Source organism: Anser brachyrhynchus (assembly GCF_964034855.1).
Source record: "Anser brachyrhynchus genome assembly, chromosome: 11".
NCBI lineage: Eukaryota > Metazoa > Chordata > Aves > Anseriformes > Anatidae > Anser > Anser brachyrhynchus.
The window spans coordinates 18,356,234-18,370,708 of record NC_137706.1 but is presented as its reverse complement, the minus strand read 5'-3'; the positions used below and the strand labels follow the sequence as shown (position 1 = coordinate 18,370,708).

Genomic DNA, 14,475 nt, shown 5'->3' with positions numbered 1-14,475 from the left:
AATGCCATTGGAGGGATAGGAGGACTTTTGTGCTCATGTATAGGGAAAATGAGATACAGGATACTTACGTGACGTGATCAGCTTCACACGCCTAAGACAGGAACTGCGGAAGAGGAATCACATGCTGCTTGTCCTGGTAATCCAGCTGGAAGGTCATGCTTCGCCAGCTTAGTAGTGGTGACAAGGACATGGCCTTCTCTCAGATTCCCCACCACGAATTTGCTATACCCGTGGATTTTTAAGCTGAAAAAAGCTTTTCTGTTTGTGTAACTGCAGAGACTAACAGGAGAAGAAAGCGAGGGTTTGTTTTTCGTGCTCCTTTTTCTTGTTCGTTTATCGCACCAATTTAGGATTGGTGATACACCAAGATGTGAGTGGATATTAAGCATTTCATTTCTTGAAACTGGAAAAGAAAGAAGCAGTAAATGTTTAAAATACCCAATATTTCAAATACATTCTGGGGAGAGTCATCTACTTACTGCATTGATGGAGAACGGTCGACTCGCTCAGGTCACATATACAGAAACAGAAATGTTTTCCAAGACTGTAGTTGTAATGAATAATGCCTTATTTACAACGGCTCTTCTCTGCCTGAGCTGGATGGAGTGCTGGAAATGGTCTGTTTGCCCCGTCTGGGCTTCCCGTAGCCAGCTTTGTGCGGCTGGAAGGCCCGTTGCTGTTGGGGGGATGGCAATCCACCGAGCATCGCCTGCTAGTTCCCTCGCAGAGAAAGCCTACGTCAGCCGGCAGCATTTGTGTTAATGCAACGGAAATGAGTCCAAACAAGTAGAAAAACAATGGTTTTATTCTTTTTTTTTCTCTTGTTGCAGCTCACAGGTGGCAAACAGTTCTCTGGTTTGCTGTGGCTTGCAAATAAGGCAGTAGGATCGCTGTTGTGTGGTGCAGCTGGGTTTTTTTCCTCATGTGGCACGCACGGACCAAGCGCGTGGGGTCTTGCATGGGTGCTCCGCTGGGGCTTCGCGTAGGGAATTGTGACCTGCAGAGGTTTACTGAGTAATCTTTCTTGTCCCTGTTGTACATGGAAGAATCTGCTGGAACTGCCTAGGGGGAAAAAGGGGAGGGGGGCAGCTGGTTGTTGAAAGGAGTTAGGTTTTAGTGAAACCGGGCCAGTTGAGGAATTACTGGCACAGCCTTGTGATTTTATTCATTTCATTTGGCTTATTCTCTTTTTTCCATGTGATTTGTATGAACGGGAAACCCTGCTGGATACTGGTGAAGGAATGATTTTACTATTTCCGTCGCTCCTCCTCCAGGTCGGGTAGCGTGGCGGGAGCAACACGAAGCTCCAGGCTTCTTCAGGCTACGCTCGCGGAGCTGTGTGCGAGGCTACCAAATTCCCCACATCTTCCTGCCAAAAATAGAAACCTTTAAAAATACGCAAAGCATTCCGGAGCCTGTGAGCACCGGCGTGTTGAGCTACGAGGTTTTGCCATGGAAGACAAACGGTTTAGCTGTGCTGCGGGCGTGTTCGTGTTGGGGTGCTGCAGGCGTGTACCTCGAGCTGCTGCCTCGTTGGGTGCTGTGAGCAAAGGAGGGCCAGGGCTGCTCAGTACGGGATGGAGGAGCTTCAAAGACAGCTTATGTGTTGGAAGGTCTCGACTGATTGAAATTGGTATTGTAGTTTTAATTCCTGAGGCGTTGTTCTGTTCTATATGGTATCTCTTTGACCGAGTGCTCAGTGGAGACCTTCCCTGCTTCAGTCAGTGCTTACCAAGGGTGGTGCTTCTCTAGAATCGTAGGAGCCAAGTGTCAGTAGTTCCGAATATGCAACTGTTTGATCATTTCCTTGCTTTTTCAGTTTAATACTGTCATGGCTTCATAGACTTATCAATGATGTACTATTAATTGTTTTCAGAACAGCTCCTGTGTTGCCTCCACAAAGTGAGTGACAGCAGTGCTATCGATAGCAAAGCTATTGGGGTGTTTTGAAAGGCAAAGCACAAAAATTGAGGTCAGATGATCATTTCTTACGTGTTTGAGCCCTGTACTTCAGGTTGTTGCTCTGAGACAAGACCTTAAGATTAGGAGGATAGTTTTGCAAAAGTAAGTGTTCCCCACATCACCAAAAAATCACAATTTTATGATGGAGAGGGCTTTTACCTGAAGATCATGTTAAAATTCTGCAAAAAAAACCCCTTTGCCTATTGGCTAATGTGAAACGCTTTAAGTTGTATTTATGTTTTTCAAAAACAAACAGGCATTGTAAGTCGAAGAAATTAAGCAAAAAATAGCTATGCTTATGTGCATTTAAATAGAAAATGTGTAAAGTACTTGGATTTCAGATTTGCGAGACAACAATTACATTCTTTTAAGCAATTATATATTTTGCAAATTATTCTTATTTAACCTGGTAATTTTGGGGAGTAACCATAAAAGCACGCATTGAGCTAAAAATGTCTTGCCTTGCTTCCTCTGTAATCCACATTGGTTTTTCTAACTCATCTACCTGTCATTGCTTTTAAAACTTGCTGATTTTTCAAACGCACAAATAAATTGAATTCTTACTGTTAGGAACAATTTAGGACAAAAGCATTTTGTCCATGGCCACACCCACCCCAAGACAAATGCCTTCATTCGGTTCTGGGCTGCCGCGCGGTCGCGGGGACGCGTGCTCCGGCAGCTGCGTGCCTTCGGTGGCTGTTGGTGGCCACACCTGTGTACGTCAGTGCTGAACGGGGATTTTGGGGACTGCGTTGAGAGTAACAAGACCTCGTTCGTACGTACCTTTATTTATAACAAACGTTGAAATAGTGAAAGCTGGAAATCCCTTCTATTGCATGTAAATCTGCTTCTTAAGCACCACTGAAGGAGATACCAGACTAGGAATAGTAAAAGGTAAGGCCAAGCACCTTGAGATTGTAGACGTAAAGATGTGTAGAATGGCATGTGTTTGAAGAATAAGAGCCTAATCTTATGAATAAGTATCAAATGAAGTAGGAAAGTAAGCTTTCGTTGTGTGTACTTTGTCAGCAACTGCAAAAAGATGACATTTATTTCCATTATTACAAAACAAATCCTACCAAATCTACTGAAAGGGCTAGTTGGTGGCAGGCAGTGGTGATGTGAGGTCAAAGTGGCACACTTCTCTGCTGCTGTACGCTGGAAACAGGACCGAAAATATATTTGCCCTGTACTGAATGGTATGAAAAAGTGCTTTTTGTAATTGCTTGATACGTGCAACTTCCAACTTACTGGATGAGCTGGGAGAGCTCTGAAGGGCACACCTGGTTTCTGGTGAGTACGCTTGTTCTCTCACATTTTATAGTAATAATAGGTCTAGCATTTTATATTTTCATTTCTTACAATGTATGACCTTAAATGACCACGTTTGGGGTAGTTTGTATTGGCGTAAGACTTACGTGGGCGTTACGGCGGTGGCGATGGTCTCTACTTTTAGAAGCAGAGCTACTGAGAGTTTGGAAGTGGTGTGAAGAACCAAATGTTGAATTAAATTGGTATTTCATAGGCATTAAAAGAAGATGCCCCAAAGTTGCCAGCTACCAATCTGGAGCAGAGCTGTCCAGGAAATGGCTGTGCTTTTTTTACGTCCCCCCCTCCCGATGGCAGGGCTGCTTTCAGCGCTTCCTTGCCCTGTATCAGCCTCTGTGCTGGGCCAATTGTTTATGGTCTCGGGCAGTAAGTGGGAGCAGAGAACTCCATCAGGTTTAAAAATAACTTGGTCCCAAAAAGTAAACTGTATTTTTAACCCGGATCAAGTTTCCCGATCCAGAACACGGTGCAGCCCTGCGAGCGCGTGTAGTGACACAAGTGCGGAGGTGCTGCAGGGGTCCTTGGTGCTGCTGAGGCTGTTCAGGCTGGGTTTTAGCTCTCCACCAAGTGCAGCGGGCTTGGCAAGCAGACCTGGCACCCCATTTCGGCTGCTTCCTAAGCTTGCCATAGGGGGACATGCTTCATGGGTGTTTGGGGCCCTTTTGAGTGCTACCCATTGTGTTAACCAAGTAGCATGTTCTACGTGATCATGCAACCAATAAGGCAGATTTTTTGGTAATAACAGTTTGAAAAACAGCCATCCCTTTTAATACCGAAGTAATTTATTGGGATGACTCGGGTGGTAACATTCAGCGTGTAATGAGAGAGAGATGGTAAAACCCCAAAGCTCGTGCAGCGTAGCTCTACTCGTTGCATTCTCCTCTGGTACGTGGTGGGTCTGGGAAAAAAAGCGCGGGTCGCGAGGCCAGGAGAGTGGGGACAGAGCCCCGTGCCTCCTGGAGGTGTCCTCTGAAGAATTTGGATCTTCAGTCTGGGCTTCTCCGGGGCACAGCAGCAATCGGTTTTAGGGTGTGGGGAGAGGGTGGGAGTCTGTGCCACGGGCCTGTAGGACTTGGCTCTCATGCTCTTACAAACACGTTTACCTGAGGCAGTTGGGGCTGCCTGGGGCCCATCTTCTGCCTTCTTCAGACCTCTCTGCTGCCTGCAGGTGGGAAATGAGGATGCTCTCACAACCTAGCCCCCAGCACTTTGGAGACAACAGAGATGTTTATGACGTAGGATTGGTTTGTTTGGGGTGTTGAAGGGAGGTTGTGTTTTTTGTCTTTTTTTAAAATGTGATTTAGAAGTCCTAGAATTAGAAAGTGGAATGAAACCTGATATATTATTTTTTTTATATCTGCACTTCACCAAATAGGTTTAGTGTGGTAAGTCTACTCTCAGTTTAATTTAGGGCCTAGAGATGGCACCCCTTGGTTCCTAGTACGGCAGATGCTGTGTCTGCTTCCTGTACGTTATCGGGCACGTTTTTAAGTCTGGGCTGTAATCTGCAAACCTCTTGTGGAACCGGCCCTGGTTATTTCGGAGGCTGTTCAGATCTAAGCTCTGCAGTAACACAGTAGGTAGGGGCTCCGAGTGGCCGGGGTTAAAGCAAAATTATCTGGGGAGGGTGAGGAACTTTGTTGGCAGCACTTAGCCTGCGACGCTGTTCTGCATGATACTAGCCCGAGCCTGGATTTTGCTGCTTTTAGGGTGAAACATGGGAAAGTTTGGTGTTACAGAAGGTTTATCTGTAGTGCTATCCAGAACAGAGTGCTCCACGTGAAGGGTCTTTCAAAAGGCAGGCTCTTTGTGCCAATACCAGGCTATTATCTGATTCTTCATGTCTTTAGTGCTTTTTTTTACATAATTACCTTGTTTTTCTGTGTCTAATTTGTTCATCTTATTAAGAAATGCCTCTATTCTCTTTTGTAACAGTCAAGAAGTCTTGGCTGCAGCATGGTGTTACGAGTGTATATTTAAGTAATCACTTGTAAGAAGTGCTGATTATCTTCTAGCTTGATGTCTGTGATTTTCAGAAGTGTCCTGTTTTCACACTCCCTTTTGTTTCTTAGGTAAGCAGAAAGAAATTCCAGGTCCTTGGAGTTCCTGTGTATAAAAATACAAAACATTTGTTTGTGCATGTCTGCTACTGGAAGAATGTGTGTTGAACATTAGTCACATGAAAATGTTTGACAGCAACCTCGGAGTGGCAACAGGGAAGGGGAGGGCGAGAATGATGTTTGTTTGAAGATCAGTGCACCCTGGAGAATAAATTTGTTATGTTAGTATCAGGATAAATAATGTCCTTCTTTAATGTAGTGTTGTTTGTCTTTAATCCGTATTTTCCTTGGGTGGCTGGTTTCTGCTCCAGTTTGACCCATATGGATTTATAACAAAGGGTGCACAATAATTTATTTTTCCTCTGTGCAGTTTTTTTTACGGTTGATCCATTTGGTTACCAATAACAAAAGAGAATTCCTCCTTAATCATCCTGATCCTAGTGTGGGGGAGTTGTCCTGGATTTAGTGTTGCATTTGCAAACTGTTCAATTCTGTTCTGTCTCAGATTTGTTTTGAGTACCTCTGCTGTAACGCTTGCCCGTGTTTTCGTTTAGCTGGAGTGGCCTCTGCGTGCCAGCGTTGGAAGCTGCTTTCTGCGTTGTGCTCTTCGGTTTTGTGGCTGGGCTGGCAAACCTGTCCCAAAACTTGGGTCTGGTGTTGTAATGGGGGAGCTGTAAGCTGCAGTACCAGGGCAATCGAGGGCATTTCAAAATGCTGATTTCCAAATTTTTTATTTTTTTAAATACACATATTAGACTGCTTTGCCAAGTTCAAGAGGGTCTTTCCCTGAACAATTCAAAAAACGAAATAAGGTGAGGGCTCGGTTTGGGTGTGAAACGGGGGGGCCGTAGCGGCAAGCAGCAGTGGGCTGGAGTGGAGGCTGTGGAGGGAGGCTGTTCAGATGACACCACGACTCTGTGCAGCTCCTCGCGAGTGAAGGCTGCAGGAGCAGGTTGGTGGCCGTGGCCACCGTGTTCTGTCCAAGCTCTTGCCTGCAGCTGCCCTGGCACGGACTGGTCTCTGGCTCCAGCTCGGCTGTTGCTGCCCCTCTAGGAATTGCTCCTGCGCTGGCCCTGCCCGTTTGCTGCAGGGTTTGAAGCAGTGACTGGTCTGTAATGGGGCCGTCTTGACTTCCATAAGGCAAATACGGAGTAATTCCACTGCTGGAGCGAGTTTGTGGACTTCAGCTTGTATGAGCTTCTCTCATGCTAATTATCAATTCTGAGAAATTATTATAGCAACTAGAAGAATAGAAATTCTGGAGGCTGTTGTGCCCCATTTGTCTGGGGTATGCGGTCTCAGTTTGTCCTAGAAATAAATCCCATGTTGGCGTGTAATTGCAGGGATGCTGGGGCAGTGAAATGGCTCCTGCCCAGGCGCAGTGTTTAGGGCTGTGGGCTGGATTTAGGGTAACGTGCTACCGTTATAGGACTGCGTTTGACTTGATTGGCATAAAGACACCGCATTTTCAGCTTACTATTTTTATTAGTGTTAAAAAGAGAACAGCAACAGATACAAACTACGGTTCTGAGTTGTCTCTTCAGCTTTGTTCTGTCTCTCTCGGGTCAGCACCAACTTGCCCTGGCCGTGGAATGCTGTTAGGCATAGACTTTTTCACCCGTGGCCCCTTCTGCCCCTCAGCTGCTGCTTCGCCTCCCCAGCCCAGGCCTGGAGGTTTGGTCGGTATGCCAAACTTGTACGTCCGCTTGTACGTCTACAGATACAGGAGCCGTTTTTTCACGCATCTCCTTGAGTTATTGATTTCCGGGGGCTTCTTTTCCATCTCAGACCCCGCTGCTTTCGTCAAACACCGAGTTAGAGACGTCCCTGCTGTGCGGCATCGCCAAGGGCGGCGAGGGGGAGACCCCGTTGGGTTCGGCGTTACGGTGAGCCCGCAGCGTAGCTAGCGGGAGCCCTGCAGGACGCGATGATAGCTGAGCACTGATAATCACCGTGTTTTGTAAATGCTTGTGTGGTTTGCAGCAGATAAGCAGCAACTCCAGGTCACCGTGACATCTTTACCTTGAAGAAAGCAGTGCAGCTGGAGAGCTGTGCAGCGTGTGTAGTCTCGTGTCCCCATCCCTGCGGCGTCAGGCTTGAAGATACGTCGATTACAGCGGGGGAAGTTTCCTTAAACCTCTAGTGTTTCTCATGTACTCTCCCTGATAATGAAGGGATAGGATTAAAAAATGATACGGCATAGGCATTGTGCACTTTTCTTAGAAATGTTGCAGTTTGCCTAGACAGCAGGAGTTGGGCAGAGACGTGGAATTCTCTGTCCTTGGGTAGATGCTGAGCTCGTTCTGGTGCTGTCCTCAGCCTGGAACGCAACCATTTTATCTCTGACCTGAGTGTGTGGGGACTTTTTTTGTTGTTTATGGGAAGCGAACGCTTGGCTTTCTTGCACAGCTCCCAGGCCTGCAGCTGACAACTCAGCGGTTCTTTTATGGTTGTGTTTTTTGCACAAAACCCTGCTCCTGCTGCAGAGCACGTGGCGTGCCCCCGTGGTGCTGCATTTCAGGGACTGTGCGGGGAGGAGAGGCTGTGGCCGGCTGGGGCTGTGTGGCTGTGGGCATCTCGCGTGTGCCTTGCTGCACCTCGCGTCGCCCTCTCCCCTCCTCTCCTTCTGCAAGAGAAACACCCTCCTTCATTCCTAATAAATCTGGGGTTTTTATCAGCTGGGGGGATGCTTGGAGTTCCACAGCGTAACACACTCTGTAGCAAAGCACGCTAGAGCTGATCCTTTCTCCTCTGATGGAGATGAGGGGGCTGGAAGCATCTTCCCATCTTCCCATCCTTCTCCGATCATCCACTCATTTCTCTTGGGTGCTCGCGTGTCCCAAGCGACCCGTACCCGCAGTGACACCACTTGTGTGACTAGGGGATGGGGATCTGGGTGGCCACTCTCGGTCTTGCCACCCTGGCTTTATTTGGGAGCGAAGTCTGCTGGTTATAAATGGAAATTACAGCAATTCGTGCTCACTCTCTGGCTGTTGGAATCCTGCTTTATAAGCCGGGTAACTGCTTTTGGGTGAGAACCCTTTTGGGGAGGGGGGAAAAAAAAACGAGCTGGACGTTTCATGCCGTATGCTTTTCTGGTGGTTGAGCATGGGAGCAGTAACCATCTCTGCCGTAACCATTAACGTAAATCCGAGCAGATTCAGCATCCTGTGGCTGTGGCGCTGACATAAATGGCATCAGTCAGCGCAGAGGGCGCGGGGAGCTGGTGCTGGCGTGGTTCGGGCAGTGCCTCTGATGCCTTTGGTCATCGCCTTCTCTATAATCATATAAAATCCCAAAGGCACATTTATTACTTTTGTTGTGGAAGCTATACTTCTGTTCTTCTGTCTTTTTCTCATTTCTTGATCAATGTGATAGGAGAAAGCAGAGGGCGTGTGGGATGTCGATCCCTGCCTGTGGGTCCCAGCCTCCGGCAGCGGGGTTCGGTGTCGGTCCCTGTCCCGTGGCCAGCAGCGAGAAGCGCCCGGCTTCAGTGGTTTGAAAATCCAGCAGCAAAGAGTTAAGTTTGCTCTCCGACACACACTGGAGGCTTTTGGGGAGGGAGAAGGAAAGGAGAGAACACACCAGTGTTGTTTTTGTCAGAAACGCCACTGTTTGAGGGCTCCGATTACGCAAAGCCGTAAGGGAGAAGGGAGCTTTGCCTGCAACTGTTGTTCCCTGCGAGTCTGAAGAGTTGTGAACAATTAGTGCCGCGTCACAGCCGAGCGTGTTTGAAACCTCTCCAAGGCTCGTGGCTTACGTAGGAGCCCACTTCTTCAGTAGTTTTCCATGTTAGAAGGGAGCCTTCTGATTCAAACTCGATGCCTGCGTTGGGACGGTTCGCTTTACAATAGGCGCCTGGGGCCGCCAGCCCGCTGGGCCAGCCAGGTAGCAGGGAGGGAGCTGTGCCTTTCCACCTCCAGCAGCCTTGTTTTTAACCCGTTTAAGCCAGGATGGCTGCCTCGTGTTCCTTCTGCAGCTCGGATGCGCGTGTCTTGAGCACGGAGACGTCCCTCGCTTCTCGGATGGCCTGACAAGATATCTGCCGGGGATTTTTGGTATCAAAATCCCTCCGGTTGGAGGTTGGAGCCTTTTATCCGAGCAGCACACCGCCCAAGCTTAAAACTAAACCGTGGTGTTTAGCAGAAGCTGGTATGCACAGTTGCCTCATAAATGCCTTTGCAGGCCATGGGCTGCAGCTCAGGACCGTCATTAGCACGTGTCGGGGTTGTCTGAGCAGAATAAAACCTGCTCGAGCCGTCCAGGAGCTGCCCTGAGTAGGAAACCTACACATAACCGAGGAAAACATTGCCGGCTCTCGCAGGGACCTCAGTGATATCATTTTTCTCTATCTTAATGAAGCATTAAAGTTAGTTTACATAGTGATAAATATAATAATTATTGTAGCTATGGCTGTGTGCCCAAGATGCCTAGAAAGCTGAACATGAAATCTTTTTAATGGCATCGTAATGGTCTTTTGTAAGTATTACAGATTTCCTAGTGTTATGTATAATAAATAATGCACATTATTCTCCAGTGGACTCGTACAACTCAACAGCGTGTACGCACAGAAAAAACTTCCTTTCATGCCTAGAGAAGCTATTTATTTATTTATTTAGTGACAGCTTTCTCTGGTTAGGCAGTGTTCAGCGGTGGAAATGCCCTGCGAGATAAGTTAAGCAAGCTTTGATTACACCAGGCTTGCTGGAGAGAGAAGTTGTGTTTGTGGAAAGGGAAGAGGAGATGAAAAACACATGCTAGGTCTTGGAGAGTAAGTTGAGCGGCTTTCTCTCTTCATTAATAGATTTCTGTGCATTATTTTCTGTTTGGTAAATAATACATTTCACAAGAATACACACAGACTCGGCACGGTATGGCTTCCTTCCCTTCTCCCTCTTCAGTCTCTCAAAGGAAACAAACTGTAGCCAGTGTGAGATGCTTGTTTGTGGATTCTGTTCACTTGGCAAACTATGACTCTTTTCACTTTGGGTCCTATTCCTGGCAAGGGTCAAACATTTAACTACAGAAATCAGCAGGAAGCTCTTGGGCCACGATATATCAGGCCAAGAGAAAAGCTGTGTGTTTTTTTTCTTCCCCTTTTTGCTTGTTCCGGCAGATTTGAATTTAAAATACATGGAAAAGTATTATGCTCTTGAATTTTTAATATCAAAATTTACTCCTTTCTTCCACATATTTTAAATTCTGTGCCAGGAGTATCTGCACCAGAATAATCTATTGGAGATGAAGCCTGATTTTTTCAGAATTAGTACTGAATCCTGCGCGGTCCCTTACGCTTAAAGATGCAGATTTCCAACAGCTCCTCATTTCACGATGCGTGGGTCAAGTAAGAGTTAACAGTTAAACTATTAGCCTCTGACCAGAATAGAGTACTGCATCCATAGTAACTACAAATGAGACAATACTAAATTCAGTGATTTTTTTTAAACACCCTTTAAGCCACATTTGTAGAGTTCTGTGTAAAGTAAAAGAGGAACAATACATAATAAGATGAGCAAGTGCGTAAACCTTAGGTGACTTCCAGAGCCATTATTTCTTCATTACTTTGACCAATCTCAGTAATTTGGATTTTTTTTGCTTGCTAATAGCACAACATCCCAAAAGCACCTGGAATGTTGTTGTGCCCATGACTGATGAAACTCAGAGTTAGGGACCTACTCTTCCTGTGCTTTTGTTGTGTTGGCAGGGGAGGGAATGAAACGATGAGAGAAAAGGTACCTAGTGCACAAAGCATAGCCTTTTTCTTTGGGAATCTTGAGTACGTGGTCTGTCCCTCCTAAGTTTTTTAAGTTTTCATTTCTGTAAGTTCAAGCAGAAATAAGGAAAGTCTTTAAAAATCTGTTTTCATTCTGAATTTTGTCCAGCAGAACCTCCCCAGCTCATCGGGACGCTTCCCCCAACCACCGGAGCGATGGCTTCCCTGCAGCCCTGCAGGGCAGAAAAAAGGCGTCAGCCACGTTGTTAAGTGTTGGTGGCTGCTTTAACGCACAGTGTTGTTGTAGGGTTAGGCGCAAGGCAACTTAAGCATGAAGTATTTTGACATGCCTGGTGACGCCGGGCACAGGCTTTGCTGTATGTGTCTTGGATGTCCCATGCTCTGCGTGGGGGAGGCTGCTCTGGTGCTTGCTGGTACCTTCATTTTGTGTGTTTGAGCAGAAATACACTCACATTGTGCACACATTGAAGTAATTTTGTAAGTTGCATGCAGAGGTGATTAATCTAGCAAATCTCTTCTATTTTAATTATTCTGTGTTGCCCCAAAGACCGCCAGCTTACAGGGCTGAGTAACTCCAGGCTGGGAGTCAGGGATCAGGCCTGATGTCGTTACCCTGCTCAGCTGTTGCTCATTTCCAGCCTTAACCAGGGATTTGTCAGCGAGTCCACCGTGCCCAGATGCCGTTTACTTGCAATGGGGCAGTACGTTGAGGTGCTGCGGTGCATGGGGAGATGGCTCGTCTCTTCCAAGGTGACTGGAAATGCTGGTTACAGATGCAGTCACATCATGCTGAGTATTGCTGTGTGCTGTGAGCTCTTTCTTCCTCCCTGCATTATTTTGCAAGTCTGCAGGCAGAGACTACAATTCAGTATCCTAGAAATAAATGCAGCCCCAGGATGCCCTGTGCTGAAATGCTGGGATGAGCACTGGAAAGGGGAAGAGGTGAGGACATGACCAGGTGCTACCGCAGCTCCCCTAAAGCCACTGCTCGGTTCAGGCTCAGGGCCGGTGGTGTCGAGCGCATCCCAAGCTCAAATTCGGGATAGACAACACACTTCCTGTGACCTCAAGTCAATCGCTTAATCTGAGTAATCTTACTTTGTGGTTTGCTTTCCTGTTTAAGGCAGGAGTGCCAGTGTTAGCTGCTGCTGTCCCTCTCAGGTGTGTTAGGATTAGTGGGTTAAATTTAGTTAAGACATGTCAGGCACAAGTAGGAGATAAGCGTAATAAAAATGCAGCTGTTACCCAAATGCCATTGAGGAGTAATCTGCTTGATAACACTGGCCAGGCACAAGCCTGCTGTAGGGAGGGAATTTCAAAGTTTGAGCCCCAGGTACTCTAACATGGCAGGTTTCTAAAGGGTGCTCAAGTAGGATGATTACTGCCACCTTGTCCCATAATCAGACAGCTCGTTAGCAAGCTGATCAGTCACTTATCAAGTGAAGCAGTCACTTGAAAGCTTCCTGCAGCACCTGAAACCAGTGATGGCACTGGGGGGGTCAAACAGGTGGGTGGGTGAGAGGATGCCAGCTCGCAGCTGGGCTGGGGCATGTTGGGGTGGCTCAGGTTCCCCAACAAGTTCCTGGGGAGGTTGTGCCTGGCTTGAGTTACCCCTTCGCAGCCTGTGCTGACTGCCACCAGCATTGTTTTTCTCCAAACTCTGTGGCAGTGAGGGCTTACCATCGGCGGCAACTTCAGCTGTCTAAATTGGCTGTTTCTGACACTGCTGAGCAAGATAAGGACGGGCTTCTTGATGCAATAGCTTGTGGGTTTTCATGTTTTTAAGGGCTTTTAAATAAGTCCTTGTTAGGAAATGCCAATTCTTTTTTTTTTTTTTTTTTCCCCTCCTTCCTCTTCTTTTTGTCGGAGTAACCCTGAACTTGCCTTGATGCTGTCGGGGGATTTTTGGGGTGGGTGGGAGGAGGCGCAGAGGGGGAGGCTGCTCGGGGTGTTGCTCCTCCTTTGCCTGCAACGCCTGGGGTTGAGTAACCAGGCGCTCATCTGGCGTATCCGAGGCCAGCACTAAGCTTACAAAAGAGCTTAAGTCATTTCAGTAAATGAATTTAGCTGTTGTCCATCCACATCCTGTGCTTGTTGAGACGTCGCTGATTCCCAGCTGTTTTCTATTGCTCCTGTGCCAGCAGTTGCTCCACCTCCTCCCGAGCTGGTGGAAAAGCCTCAGCGCCAGCTCCCTCCAGGCCAGGGCAGCCAGGTCTGCCCCAGCTGTGCCGTGAAGTGGTGGGGAGAGCGGGGCTGGCCCTGCTTTTGCAGTGGGTTTGCAGAGCTCCTGTGGTTCTTTCCCACCTTTGCACCTGGGGTGGTGACCTTCAGCAGGACGATGGTGGCGGTGGCTTCTGCCAGTGCCGTTATCTGCGTTAGGAGAAGTGATTTTGATGTCCTTGGGAGCCTTGGTCATCTTGTACGTGCCTAAACGCAGCAATTCTGGTGCTGTCGCAACTTGTAGTGGAGGAGGGAACCAGGAGGAATGCGTCTGCAAGGTGCTGGGACTGCCTGGAGGCAGTAAGGGACAGAACATCACGGTGATGCTTAAACCTGCGTGCGGTAGGGCTGCTGCGTGCAGTCCGAGGAGCACTGGCCCCAGTAGAAGAGCAGGAGGTTGAACAGCTGGTTATCCCAGAGGGTGTCAATTCCCAGAGAACTGAAACGATTAGCTAAAGTTCCTTTTCTTTGCAGTATAAGGGCTTGGCAGGCCAAGCTTAAGGTTCCCTGCCCCTACCAGTGCCGTATCCAAAGAAGAGAAGGATTTGTAGAGATCAGTCTGTAAGCTCAGTGGTGACTTGTGTTTTTAAGTCTGTACTTAGAGGATAGACTAGGGGACATAGTCAAACTTCTTTTTCAAAGAACAAGGAAAAAGGATGATCTGCATTTCCTCCAAATTATTTGCAATGGAGTGAAAAGCCAGTTTTTCATCTTTTTTTTCAGTTATTTTCTCCCTCAAAATACCTGACTCGGTATAAGTCTTCTGTTGGGTTCTTTTTGAAGATGAAATGCTTTCAGTAATTTGAAGGTAGTCAAAGCAGAGGGACTTAGTGCTCTGTTGTCTGAGGGTGGTTTTTAATAAAACAAATATATCACGGCAAACTCAAAATACTTAGAGGATTACGTTAGGATTCTCCTCAAAATACAGTGAATTGAGAGGCAGGGCTGAAGTTAAACCTGTAGCTCTTGAATGCCTGCAGGCCTTAAGCTGTGTGTATGCACCCTTTTTGCCTGGAGTGGAGGGAGCCCTAAATCTGCGCTCAGTTAGCGCTGGCTGCGTGATGGGAGCTGGCATTCCTGACCTAGCCGTACGGCAAAAAGGTGAACTAGAAAGAAGGAAAAGCTTTCTGTTGTTGTAATCGCCCTGTGGTAACTTCCTTAGAAACACAG

The 14,475-nt window shown here is 47.3% G+C and overlaps 1 protein-coding gene and 1 long non-coding RNA gene across 4 annotated transcripts in view; both read left to right on the top strand.

Moving 5' to 3' along the window:
- The window catches only part of IGF1R (insulin like growth factor 1 receptor), a 180,739-nt gene that overhangs the window by 45,598 nt on the left and 120,666 nt on the right, over window positions 1-14,475 (top strand). The window lies entirely within an intron of this gene.
- Window positions 1-14,475, top strand: part of LOC308200850 — a 32,036-nt gene that overhangs the window by 16,623 nt on the left and 938 nt on the right. For both annotated transcript variants that reach the window (XR_013955877.1, XR_013955878.1), the window contains exon 1: window positions 1-14,475. This exon is cut by the window's left edge and continues 16,623 nt beyond it. This is a non-coding gene — a long non-coding RNA (uncharacterized lncRNA).